Here is a 19982-nt window from a genome sequence, read left to right as displayed (position 1 = left end):
CTGAACTAGAGAGGAGAAATAGTGTAGGTTTACACAACTAGAAAATGTAGAAAATGATGAAAAGGCTTGATGCATAACAAGTTACACAAATGTGTACATACTAGTAGTTGCATAAAATGCGACCAGCACTGAAGTTCTTCTTTTTTTACTCAAAAGATAGAATTACAGTCAAAACACTAACTGCTGAGATAAAGAAATATTCTATATATAATGTAATGGTCAGTGCATAGAATACTTCATTTTATGTTACAAAAATGCTGATTTAAAAAAAAACTGACACTATGCATTTCTCGTAACAAATTACATTCTTATCATTCTGTGATCATGTCTTAAGAACTTTAAGAGGTCAAGCCACAGAAGAGGAATGTGACAATTACAAACAGTATCAGCCGCACATAGCTCTAAATACTGTACTTCAGGTAATTCTTTAGAATCTAAAATAAAATGTATACAGGGTTTGGCCTACCTGTGCTGTACTGGTCCTTCATGAGAGGTTGCTGTCTGAGAACATTAGCCATTGTGTGGAGCTGACAGACAGTGATACTATTGAGAGCAGTGTTACTTGAGAGCCCTTAATGTGGCACTCACTATCCGGCCTCTCATGTTTACAGTCAACAGCGAGCAATGGCGTAGGACAGGGGGGACAAAAGGGTACTAATTAGTAAGTAATCATTTAGAAAGAATGAGAAAAAAATGAAAATATCAAACAAGGATAGGTGTAATAGGTATTTAAATACATTTTATTTTATTTATTTGAAAGTCTGGGGAGTGTCTGTGTTGCGACCTAGAAGTATTATTTTATAATTTCATGATTTCCTAGAATAGGGAATATGTTAGAATTCTGTAGGGAAATCACTGTTATTTCATTGTAATTTCGTTTTAAAAATATTCTGGATATTATTCTGATTTATGTTACTGAAAGGTGAAAGGTCAGTTACGATGATGTCATAAGCCAGCGCAGCAGCCTAGTGAAGAGCTGAGCCGAGTGAGGTGAACGTAGGCTATGTCACTGAGATTAGAAGATGTTGTGTTGCTTTGTGTAAAAAGATAATTCCAACAGAACTGGCAAAATAAAGTTGCAAAAGAGAAGACGGAGTCTGTTTTAAGTGTGCAACATCTGCTTAGAAGAATTCTGGCCCTTGGAAAAATGTAGTTGATGACCCCTGCTCTAGTGGTCAAAACAGAAAACAACACATTCACAGCCTGTTTGAAATGTATTTATATTAGGTTTATTTATCAGGGACAATACACTAATAATACATTATAAAATGCAAAATGTGACAGCATTAGCCTGGAGGCTATTTTACATTTGCTGTCCCTTGACTGTTGAGTAAATATTATATAGAATCTTCCTAGTTGTAATTTAACCAGCCCAGCATAAAACAGGTTTCATGCTTCTTGCAGTTGGCATGGTGCGACAGTGCGCATGGTCACCACGAACCGTCAGTTCGTTCATACTGATTGCGGTGAAAGCGGTCAGAGCAGTGACAGAGCAGCTCCAAGAACGGACTTATCTCTTCTGCAGCCAATCATTGCAACACAAAGTCTGTGTTTTCAAAGAATCTTGAAGGTGCACGGTTTGGCACTCAGACCTTCTGCAGACCCTGGCCCAGCTCAGTTTTACTCCTTAAAAATACTTTTATATCCAATTTGTGGATTTCAAGGACGTCTACACTTTTGAATGTGGTGATATCCGGAAATCCACAGCAGATAAACTGGTAGCAGATGTGACCTTGATGGATGCATTATGGTTGTTCAGTGTTTAAAAAAAATCTCAAACTCCTCCATTGATTATGTCCACACACCCAACATGTCATCCAAAAACCTGTAATAATATACAGGCTTCTTCGTGCATGATTCTAAGGCTGAGATTTCCCATTTAAACTGGAACTGTGTAACGTGAATGGCGTAGGTGGAGAGAGCTAGCAGTTAGCCGGTTAGCTCAAAGAGTCGACAGACAACTGAACGGAGATTCTACACTAAAACTTCTACATCGACCATACAATGCCAGGTCTCCACAGCGCTATATTTAGTTATCATTAGGGCTGTCAACCAGTGGCGGCTTGTTAATAAAGGGCTCTAGGGTGCCCCCCATCAAAATCCAGAAATATAAATGTATACTTAAACACAAAAATGATATAAAAATGAAATAAAAATAAAATAAAATAATAATTAATTTTCTCTGTTTCAATATGTTTCATGCGGTTCCATGGGCGAGGGATGCTGGATAAATGTATGTCTATGTAAGTCTTTAAACTTTCGGCAAGCATGTGACCTGAAGCTGGTCTTAAATTGGTTTCTTAAAGATTCTCCTCCAGGTGCAGCTCGCTGCGTCCCTGGCGAATCAGAATTGGATACATGTTATTTTATCCAATCTGATTGATTCTCGACACCTGTCATTCAACTTTACGCTCTTGGCCTACTTGTGCAGGCGATACCATCACTCCGCCAAAACCTTGCAAGCTGACAATCACACTTATCACTTTCGTAGAGATAATGGTAGCAGTTAAACCAAATTCTGTCATTGATTTACAAAAAAAATCTTTGACAAGACGTTCGGTGGAAGAAAAAAAGAGGATAGAGGATCTCGGACCGGACCAACCCAATTTATAAATCCAGCAGCAGGCCAGTGACCAAGGACACACTACTACGCTACTACAACCGGGGCTTCACCATGGGCTTCACCCGCTGTTGTTATGCGAAACGGAGTTGGCTAGCTGGATGTGATGTTAGCAATGCCTTTCTTTGCTTTCCCTGTCTTTTATTTCAAAGTGTCGGCACTGAGGTTTTTTTAACAACAACGGGGGTAAGAGACGTAACACATCTCTCTGAGAAATGCAAACATCATGAAAGTAGCCGCAGCCATCTTGATAATACCATGAAGCTAACGTTTTTTGGCGAAGTTAGCATTGCTGAACAACTAGATAAAGGTTACAGGATTGGCATTAGAAGGGCCAACGAAGAGGTGACAAAAAAATCAACACATACTGTCCAGAACAATAGACTTTGAAATGTTGTGGAGCCTTTGAGTTGGCTTTACCTGGCCATGATGAGAGTGAGAGCTCAGATAACCCGTGGGTTGGTGGATTTTGTTGCCTCTCTTGATGAGCTTTGTAAGAGCACCTTGACAGTATTTAAAGGGGTGATAGAATGATTATATAGGGTATTTCACATTGTTCCTTAAGGTCTACTAATAGGGTATGTAACATTAGTTCGGCTGAATATGGCCTGGTTGCTATTCTATGGGCCCTTATGCATCCCTGTGGAATGGCTCTATTTGGAACGACAGCTTTTCTTCCAAATATGGTATGCTCATGAATATTTAGATGAGCTGCGCGCTGATTGGTTGAGCGAACCACATACACATATATTGGAAACGAGACAGCAGGTCTCATATTTCAGACACTGCAATTGCTATTCTGCTATTTTGTTACTAAATTCACTTCTGAGACTTTTTTATGCAAGAAATCAACTATATAAAGCTCAAATATGGGCCGTTTTACTAACATTTGGTAAGACTTGTCGGACTTCAGGAGCTCCACACAGTCTGACGAGACAGCAGCAGCCCGCTGCACTCCATACCCAGAGCAAAGTCATCGTTTCTGGGTTACTGGACTACCGGGGCTCCGCGGAGCTGGCCGGCTGCCAGCTGCCAGCATAACTATAGTATATTTACAGTTTGAATTTCGTCACGCTACTTATATTACAGCTACCCCAAGGTCTTACAAAGCCAACACTTGTGTCCAATTTCAATTTAATGCATTTTTGTGAATTTGAGGGGTTTCGTTAGCTGCTAGTGTCCCTTAAATCCTATGGGTAAAAATTGCAGCTAGCTAGCTATGCTTTCGGCATAACTATAGTATATTTACACTTTGAATTTCGTCACGGCATGGATATCACACCTATCCTAAGGTCTTACAAAGCTTAGCTATCACTTTTGTCCGATTTCAATTTAATGCATTTTTGTGAATTTCAGAGGTCTCGTTAGGAGGAGGCTAGCTAGCTCTTGTTGATAGAGCTCCATCCAGCTCACTACGGGCTCTATCAATGAGACTCGGACAAGAGGCGTTTATTTCCCCGATTGTTTGTTTAAATAACTCAACACACGTATCCATTATAAAATTAACTGGAACCTGTGGTAAGACCGCGCTCTCACTCACACACACCGGCAATTTAACAGGAAGAGAGGAGAGAGAGAAGCGAGCTGCAAGCCCTGGAGCTCTGTCAGGGCAGTGGCGTTTGGTAGTCCAGTACAAAGAAAACAAAGAAAGCAGAAGGTAACGGACATCCAGCTGAAAAGAGGGAAATCAGGCGGAGTTTTCATCGGCATCAGAGCAATGCTGGAAGTAGACTACGCTTTGTGTGATACGTGTGGCTCGGCAAACGTGAGTAAACAATGACAGAGGAGAAGGTGCCCGTTGGACACTTCAGACAAAGTCTCGCAACCACAGCAGAGCTGAAAGCTCAGCAAGCCTCTCCTGGTCATCTAGTTTCAGCCCGGTTGCTGAAACCATGCCCGCCTAGCTAGCAAGGCTAACCCAGATTTTTCACCGGGCGTGTCCACTCTGGCTGTGCCACGGGATTGTTCTGTTCCGCCACGCGTTATACCACACCGGGAGCATCTCAGGAGCGGAGCGTCTTTGTCCCCGACTTGCACTTTTATTGTCTCTACAAGTACTCTACAGAAAAATCACATGTTTATTAGGCTTGTATCTACCTTCCACTCCAGGCACTCCTGCAATTAAACTCCATGCCTTCTCTTTTCTGGTGTCGTCCTTATAAAAAGGATCTGTGATGTTCTTATTATGGTTTTCCACCAAGATTAATCTCTCGTCGTCCGTTGTGTTAGGGGGTGTGTTTTGGTAAATTGACTTGATGCTCTTGCTGTTTCAGGTCCTGCCCGGCTGTCGGAACATCCGTGGCTTGCGTGAAAATAGAGCCGCTTCACATACGCTTCTGGGTCACACAGCGCAGCTGGTGGATTATCAAGCATTGACTTGAATGGCTGTGAACGCACGGCATGCAGAGCAGACGAGCCCAGTGGAAAATAGGGGTAAGAAGCTAGGCTTAGGATAAGGTTCTCTGTTGCTAGCCCTGTGGTGATGCTGCTAGCTGGGCTACTGCAGACAAGTTGCTCCCCAATAGTAATTTATTTGTTCATTCCAGTTTGTTTGAGGTAATTTAACCCGATATTATAAAAAAAAATGTAATATAATTGTATTTGTTATTGAAATACTAATGCTACACAAGCTTAAAATGTATACAAATTAAAACAGATAAGAGCATTGCTGCAGCGGCTAATGCAGGTCCCCCTCAGTCCACTCAGATAACATTACTAAGGGTAAGGGTTTACTTTATATAAACAATATTGTATAGTGTTAAAAAGCAACTATCTAATATACTGTATATACATACTTTAATCATTAATATATCAGGTTTACTTTATATAAACAATACTTTATAGTGATTAAAAGCAACTATTCAATATATCTACAGACTTATCCCATTAATGTGCTGCATGTTTACTTTGTAAAAACATTTGACAGTATTTACAATTAACTATCCAATATATGCATCAGAGACTCTTCAGAGCGTAAATATTGGTATTATGTAGGGTCCATTTTAGCTTATTCAATGTGGTCTCATACATACTGTGTGTTAATGTTTTAATCGCTGTCAAACATCATCCTGGACAGTATCTCTTAATGCAAGTCTACTAAATTCTAGCCATAGAGTAGGACTTGTATTTAGCTTTGCAGTTATTTGAAGAGGGGTTAACAGAGGTACTGAGACAGGTAGGACCAGCCATACCCGTTTAATGCATTGAATGAGGCTGACATGAACCGTCACTGCATGGCCTCAACAACTCCACAGCACAAACCCACAAGTGTTCTCAATTATAGTTGGATCAATGTAATTATATTAGAAACTACAATACTGTAATATTTTGCAAGCATATTTATGGTAATACAAACAGTAAAACAACTTGGCAGCACACAAGCTTAAAAAGCTGTACTGCACCAAATCACCACTGGGGCCAATGCAGATAAAGATGCTGTATTTAGATTTGTCTTTGTAAAAATAAACATTCTTTCACCTAAATATTTGTGGAAACAAAGCCATAGCTTCAGTTAAGGGAATGCATAAGAGACAAGAGTCAACCTAAACTACAAGCCTTGGATGTACATGATGTCTATTTTAGTCCAAGTCTGTGATATGCTCATCACTATATAATCATGTTTTGGTCTGGCGAATTAGTTGACAAAAGAATCGTGCAGCCACGGTTCACATCACATAGGCCCACAACCCTATAGGCCTACAGGATGCCTGGCTCTCTGTGTACTGTATGTACACAGAGAGCCAGGCAGGCTGCAGCCTGAGTAAGCCTACATTGTCCCCATCATAATATTTTAGGGGGCATCTGATGTTCTTGCCTCATTTCACTTCCACGGAGGCCATGGGCCTATTTCAGATTCATGGCCCAACATCTTTATCCATTGACTGCTTACTTTGCTGATGTCTGCGGTGATGTCTTATACTGTGTCCACTCTGGCTTCTGATGTTTGTTCCTGTCTATGTCATGCAAACAGCTCAGAGCATGAGCTCCCCTCTCATGTGGGGTAGAATGAATATTCATGCATGTCCAGTACCTCAAATGCCTCACCAAGACCTCTGTGATCTGACCCACCTCTGCCTCTGAAATTACACTACAATTTCCATAAACTTGCAATGGTTACACAGGCATTGATGCACATATGGCCTGGGAAATGTGTGTTTCATTTAGGTGTACCATTAATATGTTAAATGGATTGCCTGTGCCACAGCTATGCTACACTTTCATAAGGGGTGGAAAATCAATATTCATGCACACCAGTACTCAATACGTTCTTGCCTGCCTAACTTGCACACCACCTAACCTAACTTGTTCCACTAGTTCCAACCCTCATACAGTTTAATTCAACCCTGCAATACGCCACAAAAGACATGACAGAGCCATGCATGTAATGTCAGATGTTGCTTGATAGTGTCCTATACCTGTAATTTAATGTAACAATAAAGGAATCTTGAATTGTGTGCGGCTGCCCATTTAAAGTGTGTCCCCATCTATGAAAGTCATGCCTATTGACAAACAGTATGGACATCTGCAACATTATGCTTATTTGAGAAATTATCTGTGATTTAATTTCAAAACTGAAGGAGTAGTCCTTTAATAAAAGGCTGTTAATCCACTTAAAAAACGTGGAGTCTTCCAATACAAGCTCCAAACTGTTTTAGGTGAGGCTCAGTGAATGTTATGAAAATTAGCAATTCAGAAATTTGGGGAAGTTTTTACTGTTTTTCCCAATTCCCCACAATCAGAAACTAATAACTGCATGCAGGACAGACCGCTTTTTTTATGTATTTGCAGCCCAGTCTCACGGCAGTTCGTGAAATGGTCACGTTATTGAATCTATTGATTCGTGAACAGGACACGAATATGTTGTTTTTTTCCGTGTAGTGATTACAAATTTTAATTTAATGTATTTAAATGGGAAGCATATTTCATAAATATATAACCGTTAACTATATTATATTATATTTGTCAGTTGACTATTAACTACATTATATTTGTCAGTTGACTAACGCTAACGTTAATTTAGTAACGTCAACATTCTATGTTTAACTTAAGTTCCTATTTCCTCGTGCAAACACGGACCTGACAAAGACAGGTGGCTGTTAACTTAGTAACATTAACTTGATAAGTAACGTAGCTAATGTTAGTAGTAGCTAGACCGTTTCACAGGTTAGCTTGATTAGGTACTAATACTAATAATTAAAGAAACGTTATAACGCTCCGTTGCTCCTAACGCTAGGTAGTTAACATTACTGTACAACCGGTAACCCGCCGTTTAACCACCTAGCTCCTAATTTAGTTAGATATTAAGTTATGCCTCAATTTTACATAAGCTATCTCAGCTGACTAACATTAAGTTGGTTCTACTTTATGAACAGTGAACCACACATTGTATGTCACATTTTACCCCTGCTTCATTTAAGATTTACAAGTGTAACAAGTTACAACTTGACATTAAACGGAGAGTCTGCTTTGTGTGACCACAACATCTTAATTTGAACGTGATCGTTATTTTCACTCATGATTCAATGTTTCCAATTTCACATTGCCATTCTGTCTTTCCAGAGAGAATATTTCCATTCTCGCTTTCCACATAAAAATAAATGGACAGGGAATTGAACAAACTCAGAAATAAGATATAGGCTACCTGGGTCCATGTACGTTTTGATAGTTTGTTTTTTCGTTTGAACCACAAAACAAAATAACGAGAAACCACCTGTTTTTCGTTTGTCGTTTCAAACCAAAAACAAAGAAACGGTAAAAAAAAAGAGCCGTTCTCCCGTTTTTGGTTTCTGAATCCAAAAACGAAAAACGACTAAACCAAATTCAAATAACGGTCCGATTTTGGTTTTTTGAAATTCCTTTTTTCATTTCTCCGTTTGAATATCTACATTAAAGATGAACTGAACTGGAATTTCAGAAAAGGTGATATAACTGATGTATTTTATTTCTTCTCATTGGTACAAGGTCCGTGTACGTTTTGATAGTTTGTTTTTTCGTTTGAACCACAAAACAAAATAAGGAGAAACCACCTGTTTTTCGTTTGTAGTTTCAAACCAAAAACAAAGAAACGGTAAAAAAAGAGCCGTTCTCCCGTTTTTGGTTTCTGAATCCAAAAACAAAAACGACTAAACCAAATTCATATAACGGTCCGATTTTCTGTTAGCAACAGTAGTTTATTACAGTGATTTAATATCGTGCCTATCCACGTATACATCACCAGTCACGTTTAATGAGCGCATTGTTTGGTTCAATCCAGTTGGTAATAGTTAACCTAAGAACTTATTGTGTGTGCAGAGTTGTTACTGTTAGCACTATATTATATAATTAAATGAATATTTAATGTGGTTTTCACCGTAATGTTCCCCCTTTCTACCAGCAGGTGGCAGTATTTAAATGACTGACTGTATGGTGTCTTTGGTAACTGTTTTAAATCAAGATTACTGATACAGATGTATTTATTGTTGTTCATTTCATTTGGTTTTTGATTTTGATTTTATTTAAAATCAAATTAATGTTAATCAGTGGAGCAGTGCTGAGGATGAACTAGAGTTTAAGAGTCTGATAGCTTGGGGGAAAAGCTGCTCTGCAGTCTGGTGGTGCGGCAGCAGAAACTTATATATATCTCTTCCCAGAAGACAGCAGGGTGAACAGGCTGTGGCTGGGTGGGTACTGTCCTTTAGTATCCTTTGGGCTCTGCGTAGGCACCTCGCCTCACTTCACCGACATCACTGATGCTCGGGAGATGGGTACCAATGATCTTCTGAGCAGTTTTAATCTCCCGCTGCAGAGCCCTCCGGTCCTGGGCCGTGCACATCCCATACCAGTTTGTGATGTTTCCAGTCAGGTGATCACCACATCATCAACACATTTGCTGATGTAAGATGTCACACTGATGATGTATAATCGTCAAGGCTCTCCTGGGTGGTGACCTCATCTGTCCACACTTTGACTGTCCTTACTTATGATCAGACTTGCAGCACTTTCAGTCTTTATATTTCAATGAAAGCTTAAATGTTAACATAAAAATGTTTTAGAATGGCATAAAATTAAGAAATGAGAATGTGTCTGTACACCTATGTGTCTTAAGCAGCATAAGCAATCAACATTTGTTTGCTTTCACTCCTCTGACTGCAGCTCAATATATCATTTGGACTGTGCAATGACAGATATCGTAGCAATAGATGATGGAGAAGTGAACTGTGCATCACTACGCTGCATGAACTTTATCTGAAAAATGTGTGTATGTAAAAGTAAAAATACAATTCCATAAATGATATTCCATAAATATTATCAAAACTTTAGGAGGTGTTCTCTGTAGTGTGGTCCTGTAGCAATACATAATGATGGCAGTTGTTAAGTAGGCTATTCTGCTTAATATTACCAATATGTAATAGTAATTGCTGACAATAACTAGCCTTTATTATCAATCTCGAATGTAAACAAAACATTTTCAAGGTACACATTTCAAAGAAGACTACTTGAATGAATATGAGGTGCTAGAAAAACAAAATGCATCAGGCAGTATCCAATGATAGCCCCACCATGGGCCCAACACTTTTCTGTAGCTTTTCCATAGACAGCTTTTCAAAGCTGCCTCCAAATAATGACCCCCTTGGGCAGAAGCCAAAGATTTTGCGCCAACGAATGGCTGTATCTAAAAAGCGCCAAAGCAGCAGCCTGCACTTTGCCTGTAGCCTACTCCTGGAAATATGGACTCCAGTCTGTTGCCGTACTTTGAAGTAATCGGTAAAATGTTACATAGTGGCTGTACTGATGAGGACATTAGTAACCATCTGACATTTGAGTGCGGCTTGCAAAGAGGAGCGTCGGTAGCGAATATTCGTCGTTTTTGCAAAGACAATGGCTTAAGAAGACCCCGAGTGACGGACAACGAACTGCATGCTGCTGTCTTCAATTTCATAAAACAGGTAGGCCTAACTGCCTCTCCTACTATGAAGTTTCAAGTGTGCATGTTCTATTCAAGTTTTGTTTGCTGATGATGAAAGGAGTAGGCTACACACTTCAGTTTTAACGTTAGTGTGTGTTACTGCTAGAGTTTGAGTTATAATCTGAGCTTCGTGGGGGTCTCTAGGCCTACTAACTAACGTTACCGGTGGAGATAAATAAATAAATAAATAGGGGCTTGGATTGTGACGACACACTTGGAGCATGAGAACAAGACGATATTATAGTTTAACAGAATTATGATTATGAATAAATATTCAATGCCGAAAAATATCAGTTGGGGGTCTGGGGGTCCTCCCCCAGAAAACTTTGAGCATTAACCACAATTTACTGCTTTCTGAAGACTTTTTCTGCACCAATTTATGGTGGAAATGTCTGTATATGAAGGCTAACAAAATTAAGGTGGCAGGTGACAATTTAAAATATAGTTACTTTTTTGGACAATGCACATTTGTTTCTTCTATATTTCAGTTGATTGGTCAGTTCACGAAAACTGACATTGACAAGCTACTTTCGGCACAAGGCTACTTGAAAGGCACCCGAGCCTCTCTTCTCCCTGCTCTTTCTCCGCCGACAGAGTTTAGCAGGCAGGCGAGAACGGGAACAGGTGAGCATCACATAGTGCCCAGAGAACCTGATTTGGAGAGGGCAGAGGAGAGTACCGGCAGCTTGGGAGAAGTGCCATATGGCAAGAAAAGAGTAAAATGTCGAGGTGCTGGTACTGCCTATGGGTGCATACCGGCCCACTTCAAGCACTGAATACAACTGAATTCATTGCGTTCGCAGTCTCAATCTGTTCTGTCAAAACTGTAGCCTACCATAGTGGCTGATGGCGGAGAAGGGCAGCCATCCTGTCAGTCATACGATGCGCAGCATGGTTCATTAGGAAAACATGTTAATATAAGTCTGTTTATCGTTTTAATGTAGCCTAAATAATAGTAGCCTACTAATTACAATGAAAAATACATTATTTGCGATACTACAAAATAATCGTTGTTGATAAATAAATTAGTGACCCCCACAGATGCATGATTTTAGTGCTTCCATGGGAGCTCAGACCCTCCTTATGGGAGCTGAGCTTCCACTGGCCCCCACGTAACTCGAACCCTGGTTACTGGGTTCCACAATGTTGAGACCATGTTCAAATTGACTGTTCTCCAGTGCATGCTTAAAACAGGGACTTAACAAATCCCAAATAGGCCTATAGCCTATTCTCAATTCAATAATAATTTTAGACTGGTATTAGGCTATCATTTGTAACCAAAAATGTGGCCGATTCCATATAGTAAAATAAGCAATCTTTGTAATCTGTGAATTGTTGCGAACAATGGATTCCAGTGTTGAATTATTTTAAGTAATGTATTTGTTTGCTTTGGTAATATTGTTTTACATTCATACCAATAAAGCTAGACTGAATACTGAATAACTGTCATATTAGCAGACACTTTATCACAACTCACAGGTCTGTGTCTTTTGTTGTTGAAAACATCTGCTTTGCGCCTGCTCTGGCATTGTTTGAGGGTGAGCCTACAAACACGTAGGAGACAGGGAAATGGAGATCGTGTGGGTAGCCTACATGAGACCATCAGAAAGGGGTGACACCGCTGGTAGTAGCCTACCACCAGTTGGTCCAGGGGCTTCGTCTTAATGATGGTTGGTTCAATGAGTCAGGGACAGTTGCAGTCTCCGGACAATCCAAGCAACTGTGACCCTCCGTCAGCACAACTGAGGGTCAGTCTCTCCATTCATTCAATTGGACAATGGAAAAAAACGCGAATGATGTTGGGCGCTTTTCTGCCCAAAGTTGCAAAAAACGCGTTCTGTCTGATCCGGGCCAAATGAACCGAGCTACAGATGTGAAAGCACGAGCCTCTATGGACTCTAACCGAACCAGCGCAGGATGATACAAAGTCAGATTTTTAGGCGGGGACAACAAACATCCTAATTTCTACCTGTAGCCTATCATGGAGCTCCGTCGGGTTCATGTTGGTGGTGGTCCGCAGTGCCTATCAGCGGACTTTAGAGGGCCACGATTATGAATGTAGCGGGTATTAAATAATGCAGCCATTTCAAGGAAGGAACATTGCATCAGACAGCCTTATCACAGATCATACCATGACCTGTTTGCAGTTCTCATACAAATTGGACCAGTGAAGTTATTGCAAACATGCCAAACAAAGTTATTGTATTTTTTCTATTCTCTGTATTCATACTAAAATCAATATCAAGCCAGTGTTCTGCTCCACGAGAGGTTTTTGTCCTCCCTTAACCCCGGTATGACACCTGCGTTACTGTCTGAAAGGTGTAACTACTGTCCCAGTCAAACTCCCAACTTTCTGTTCCTGACATAATTTATATTATATTATATATATATTAATTTCTGATAATTTCTTATCTTTGACAGTGATATTTATACTCCATATAATACTCTGGAAATGGCTAACTGTCATGCATAATTAGTCAAACAATGTATTGTGGTGGCCAGAAGGAAACAGTCCGTCACAACGCAGCACAGTCACCTGCAGCACCATGGAGAGCACCATCAGAGGGCACAAGGTCTGGGCTAAACAGTGGTGTTCAGGACCAAGGACAGCTCTAACACAGGTGTGCACCATTCCCCTCTGACAGGGAGCCTCAGCTGCAGGCTGTTGGGCCCAATTAGTAATCACATAAAAGAGAACAAAGAAGCCACAGTAGAGAGAAGCAGGAGAAGAGAGCAGTCACAGTGTTGGATGTATTCAAGCCCAGCCAGCCCAACTACCCTCTTGAAGATAGAGGCCTAATTGACGACGTGAGTAAAATGAATCACCTTAACTAATCCTACACCTCTTCTGCCTCTCTTCCAGAAGTAAACTAATGCAAAAAGGAGCGACCTGAGAAAGAAGAATTACCTGAGTTACAGTTTTCTCCCTTTCCCCCTACCCCTGCTTTATGACAAATAAAGAAACTTAAATTTTGCTCCACTGAAGTTCTGCCTAGTGAATGATTTACTTTGACCTCCAGAGTTAACCCTCCCAGTCTTGTGTGTGAAGGTTACAGTATAAACTATGATTTTTGTATACTACATTATAAAAATATCATACTTTTGTTATGGGCAGCTCTCTCCGCCCTGCTTGGGATGTCCTTTTCCTGTTTTTCTGTGTTTGTTTGTGTTTTGTCTGTTTTTCTGTTTGGAGTGCTGGAGGCGTGGTCAGGAGATATGTAGGTCAAGGGGCGTGGCCGCTTCAACCCTGCTCAGCCGATCTTCACAGCTGCAGCGAATCATCCAGAATCAACCAGCAATATTTAAACCCGGGCTGATCTTCCTGTCGGCGCCAGTTCGTTAACTACAGCCCATGTGGTAACTTGGCTCCAAGTCCCAGAAGAATTCTAGTTTTGCCTTTGATCTCTATGCTGATACTTACTGTGTCTCTCTCTAGTTCCCGCTCAGTCCTGCTGCTATCTCCACGGTGTCTGCGTGCTCCCAGCCTCACCTACCAGCCTCAGTCTCGACTTCAGGAAAACCACCAGTGATCTCGTCTCAGCCTGTCTCCCCTCGTGTCCTGAAACTGCCTGGACCCTTCCTCGTCGGCTCGCCTCCACCTCGAACCAGCCAGGAGTTTCCCTGCCCTGAAACAATCAACTGTGTTTCTCTGAGTACACGTTGCTTAATTAAAACCTTTTAAAAACTGCTCTACATTGTCTGTGTGATATCTCTGCGTTCTGGGTCAGAACTAGCCCCTAACAACTTTTTTACATGTAGCCTTCTTAAACTTGAAATTACAAAAAAATACTATGAAGGTAAGCTACTTGACTTCTATGTTTAATAGAATGTTTGTATCACGTCTTTTTGTAGGCAAACATGCACGTTGTGAACGGGGACTATACTGCTTCGACAAAATAAAATACAAGTTGACTCATTGACTAGTGGTTTCACACTTGATGACCCCTGTGTGTGTGTGTGTGTATATATTACATGTCTTTCCTAAATAGAAATTGAATCAACCGTCTTCTCTTTTCTTTACCTTAAGACTGGTCCTACCTATGGCAGAAAAATGACGGGCTATCTTGCAGCCGCAGGAGTCCATGCATCCGAAGGTCGTGTGGGAGATGTCTTGCGCAACATTCACTTGCCTTATCACAGGGCACGATGTCAGGTAGGTTTGATCTAATGTCAAAGGCCAGATTTACTAAAGGCTTATTAAATGTATTGATTATTTGGATTTTTAAGGTTGGGATTTCTTGGCATTGAGGTAAATGTGACAGTTTAATTGTTTAGCGTATTTGAATAGTTCTATCAGTAATGATAATTGTACTAACATTACAAGTACACACTTCAGCTGTAGCAGTGCTTAGTATTATGAATAGTAGCAGTAAGTGTAGTGTATTGTAATAGTAGAATGTCTTGCAGTATTGTTTTCAGTCAGTACGATAATCAAGTGACAGTGGTTGTGGCTGTAAGAGTAGGTTGCAGGAGGGTTTAAATGTATTTGCTACAGTATACTAGGCGGTTATGTCTAAAGCTTTACATCAATGTGCTTTTTTCTTTGATTTCAGTATGGTTTAATGATGTACTGATGTTCTTTTTTGTCTGTTTTTAAGGGAGCCAGGAACCTTAATCCTGTTCCATATAATGCAGGCTATGTGGTAGGGCTGAGCAATTTTATCGATTCTGCGATATAAATCTATTTTTTTTTCCCCAAGAAAGTATTGATTTTTAAGCCGCGAGTATCGATACATAAGTCCCATTCAAATCCCCGTGTTTACCCCGTTCGCATTGCAGGAAGAGCGATTTGGTGAGCCAGCCGCTAGTGTCGCTGTAGAGCAAGTTAAGCCTGGTTCACACGGCAGGATAATTAGGCCGATTTTAGCCCCGATTCACCCCTTCCGACAATGTTAAGGATGCTCCGATTATCGTAAAATAATCTGATCAGATATTCCTGCCGTGTGTGGTGTGTTAAGACTGCTCTCGTCTGCTCGGAAGGACGTTGGGACCGCTCCGATCTCAAATCGGGGATATCCAACATGTTGGATTTATTTGGCCCGATTTCTCCTCGTGTGTGGTGTCCCCCGGGGACAAACGAGCACACAGCCTGTGGACTGTGGCGTGTAGCCAATCAGAAAGCGAGGTGACGAGGCGGCGAGGAAAGCACCGGGAAACAAAATCAAAACAGCCGGCGGCATGTCCGGTGGACGTCGGAGATAAGTATAGCAAGTATAGTCCATGCTCGCGTTGGTCCCACTTCTTTGACCATCGCATTTTCTTATAACGTGTTCTTTCGGTTAAAAACAAACTAGAAACTATCGCCACTGCATCCTCTTCGTCCGCCATGATTGTTTACTCTGAAGTCACGTTTGATCTCGAGGGATTTTGCGAGATTTCCCGTCTGACCTGGGAATGCTCGGGAGTCAAATCGGTTTGTGTGTGAGGTGTTGATTTTGCCGTGTGCTGCGCACCACACACTGTACAACCAAAACTGTTAGACCCGTGATTTTTTATCGCCGTGTGTGGGGTCTCTCAGGATTGGAAAATCGGCCGATAATTTTAAAATCGTCCCGTGTGAACCAGGCTTTACCCATACTTACTTTACACAGATGCCGACGTCTACGGGCGCTGACACACAGAGATGATTATCAGCCGTCGGACCGTCTGGCGAGGTCGGTGACTCGAGTCTGTTCCGTGCCGTCGTCCGTCCGAGGAGCCGTCGGCCTTCATTTGGGCAGACCCGACATGCTCGGGAGACAGGGCAGTCAGGACTCACCCGGAAATGGCGAGCGGATGAGCCTCTCAAAATCTGACGAAAATCTTTTAAACTAACCTTTGTGGATCTGAAATGAAGACAGATTCAGCAACTGCATGGCCTATTTCTCGCTTAAAATGTTTTCAGAAACATGTTTCAGTGAACTATTTTAGTACAATATGAGATTGTATTCTGAACTAGCCACCATGACAGTCTGGCTGTGAATTTCCGGAGAAAAAAGAACCATGTGACGCGTTCGTCCAATCAGCTGCCGGTTTTCATTTTCAGGGAAACAATCGGACTGTTAATGGAAACAATACAGAGCAGCGCCGCCTGCTGCTATGAGACGTATTACGTTTCGCGCACGCGCAGAGCCGGCATTTCTTCGGTGTGTTCTGAAGAGAAGCCATGGTACTATCAAAGCCCGTCTACGGAAAGCCGTTCCACTCCCGATTTAGCCCCATTGTACCTACTTTGGTTGCAGTTCCACTGGGGGTGATCACGGTCCAGTGCAAAATGAATGGGACCCTATGGAGCTAGACGGCTAAATTTGTCTCTTTCGCCTGATTGTCGTTGAGAAATCTCAGATTTGATTGTAGTTTTTGAATGAACGAGTACTTATGCCCTTTCGATTTGTTACAGGTTGAGTCGTTGTTGCCCATAACACGCTAACATTCTGCTAATGAATGCTGATTGGTCAGTGAAGGACTGATTACGATCGGAGATCCCGCTTGACGGCATCCGAAGCAGAACCAGAATGGCAGAGTGAATATTTCGGCGTGGTCTTTAAAATATTAGCAAACCTCTTTCCAGCACGTGTATTGACAGGGAGAGTCTAATCTGTCAGCTGTGTTATCGCTGCCTCGAGAGAAAAAAAGGAAGCGACTCAGATTGCCGTAAAGCAGAATCTCTGGCTGTATATGTGTATGACGTCATTGACATTTTAAAATGCTTTTTAGAACAAAAAAGCCACTTTAAAAAAAAATCTAACTCCCAGCAGTGTGTATTTTCTTAGCCTCCCCTTTCAAATGCAACATTCAAATTACTAGACAAAAAATTATATCCTGAGAAAAGTGGATTTTGAGGGGTATAGCTCCATAGAGTCCCATTCATTCTGCACTGGCCTGTGAGCGCCCCCTATATGGAACTCTGGAACTGCAACCAGTTCAGAAGCCGGAAGTAACGACAGAGTGGAACTTCTTCCCATATTAGAAATTCTTTGGTACTATGTTTACTTACCTGGTGGCTAGACTGGCTACCTCATATGTTCCGTGTCAAGCTAAAAAAGCTGTCAAAGAAACTGTTCAGAACAGGCCACTTGCTGCACCTTTTAACTCTATTGTTAATTGCAATACTGCACTTTATATACTTTTCAAAGGCTTGTAAGCTTCAATAAATGGAACTAATTTTCTCAACACATCTTTGATTCATTTTGTCCAGCATTTGCAAGCTGTATACTCTGTCCAGTCAGAGACATATTGTGTAATTGTTTTTAGTTTTCAGTTCAATTAAGTCCAAGTAAATGGAACACTCACAAGATGTCACCAAAATGACTGTCCCCTTTAAATCTTTCAGAAAATGATGTGTATCGAATTATAGAATCGTATCGTTGGCTGAATATCGTGATATATATTGTATTGTGAGCTGAATATCGTGTATTGTATCGTGAGATTAGTGTATCGCTACAGCCCTACTATGTGGGTCACAAAGTACATATAGACCAGAATGAAAAAATGGTTATGTGATGGCTTCTCCAGCTAAATTGTTGGAAAATCAACAATGCCTGTGAAGAACAACCTCACCATATACAGTGACATTTACAGGTAATTTAAACCATCTTTTCAATGTACCCAAAACACCAAAAGAACTTTGTCAAAATAAGAACCAGCTTCTGAAAATCATTCCAATTCATGATTTGCTTAAACACTGTTTATGCAGATCCTTTAAAACCTTAAAATCAAATTGTCCAATTTTCAGGCCTTAAAATATCTGAATGTCAGGAATGCAATTTTTATCTATATGAATAATTAATTGGATTATGAGGTTAGCATTATTTTTAAAAAGTAGTTTTAAAAGTTTACTACAACTAATTTATAATAAAAACAGCAAACAATTACAACTAAGACGCAGGAATTAGTGAAGAACTGAAATGTTTAATCGATTATCAAAGTAGTTTGTGGTTCATCTAATCAAATAATTGTTGCAGCTATACCGCCTTTTAAGCAGCCAGTCAACACTCAGATTACCTCCCCACTACCTGACAACATAAGACGTACTATATATTTTTCAGCTAAAGATGACACTAACAGACTCCATACTGCTGTCAAAGAATTGACAATATTGTTTTTTTCTTGCAGAAGTGCAGTGATGGAGTATGGGATGTGGGACCAGGTAGAGTGGACCATGGGAATAGCCTGGTTGACACCAGACCCTTCTCAGTTGTAACTGAGAGTGGGTCTGGGAAAGGTTCATTGACAGTTCATTTCCAAAGGGGCGTCACCAACGGACGCTGCTCAAATGCCTCAAGGGCGCATTGGATAGTGATAGTTCAACCAATCAGACCTGTTACGGAGGGTTCAGTTTTAGAGGTTGATTGCCATCGTCATGGGGCATCGGTCAGAATGCATGATTAAGCCACAGAGAAGTTCAGTCCATTCAATGAAGATTTATTCAATAAAAGGTGGTGAGGCAAATGACACAGACACACACATGGGTTGGAGGATCTGGGAAGAAACAAAATAGAAATTAGTAGTGATGTTACCCGTGAACCTCCTGCTTCGAGGCATGTATCGAAGAAATGAACCAATTTGGAATGAAGCTTTGTATCGGAGCTTGACTCGTTTTGTGATAATCACGTGACCAGTGACGTCCGAAGCTTCGTTTCACACCCCCCCCACGTGACTGCTTCGAAGTTGAATTCAAAGCGGTTCACTGGGTGCGTCTTTGTGGATTGTTGCAGTAGAAGAGTCAACAGTCAGGAAAGTTAGTTAATAGGGAGATTATTATAGCGATTATTATAGCCAGTAGAGAGTTTATAGTAGAGTTTATTGCAAGTAAGTTTATAGCGAGTAGAAAGTTTATAAAACAGTTTATAGCGAGTAGGTTTATAAAAGAGTTTATAGCGAGTAGAAAGTTGCTCTAGTCTAGGCTACGTACTCAATATAATCACAGAAATGTGTGTGCAATGTGTTCTTCATTCATTTCCCTCCAAAATTGATATTTGTTTACAAACACAACCAAAATCCTAACTTTATGGGGGGTTTTTTTTTGTGGAGAAGGCAATTACATTTTTACTTATGCAAAGTCCCAAATAGGCTTAGTTATTTATGTCATTTATTTATCCATGAATTCATACTAAAAATGTATTCATCTTCAACTCAAAGACATTCGTGGATAATATCTGTGAAACAGTTTGTGACACACCACTAGATGTCCTCATAGAGTTCTGAAGCTTCGAGTATTGAACCTTTTTTCGATACAATTGGATTGAAAGCTTCACTGGTTCAGAAAGCTTCAGTTCGCCATCACTAGAAATTAGAACTTAACAAAGTCAATATTCTGACGTCATCATAAAGTAATTAGATAAATTAAAGCTGTCATTCAAATAGACACATTATCAAGAAATAAAAGGTGCAAAGTAAAACTCATCTTACCAGTTGCCGCCCCATGTGAAGGTGTAG

This window comes from Sander lucioperca, chromosome 12 (genome assembly GCF_008315115.2).
Source record: "Sander lucioperca isolate FBNREF2018 chromosome 12, SLUC_FBN_1.2, whole genome shotgun sequence".
NCBI classification, from domain to species: Eukaryota; Metazoa; Chordata; class Actinopteri; order Perciformes; family Percidae; genus Sander; species Sander lucioperca.
The sequence above is the reverse complement of the archived record's forward strand: the minus strand, read 5'-3'. Positions refer to the sequence as shown.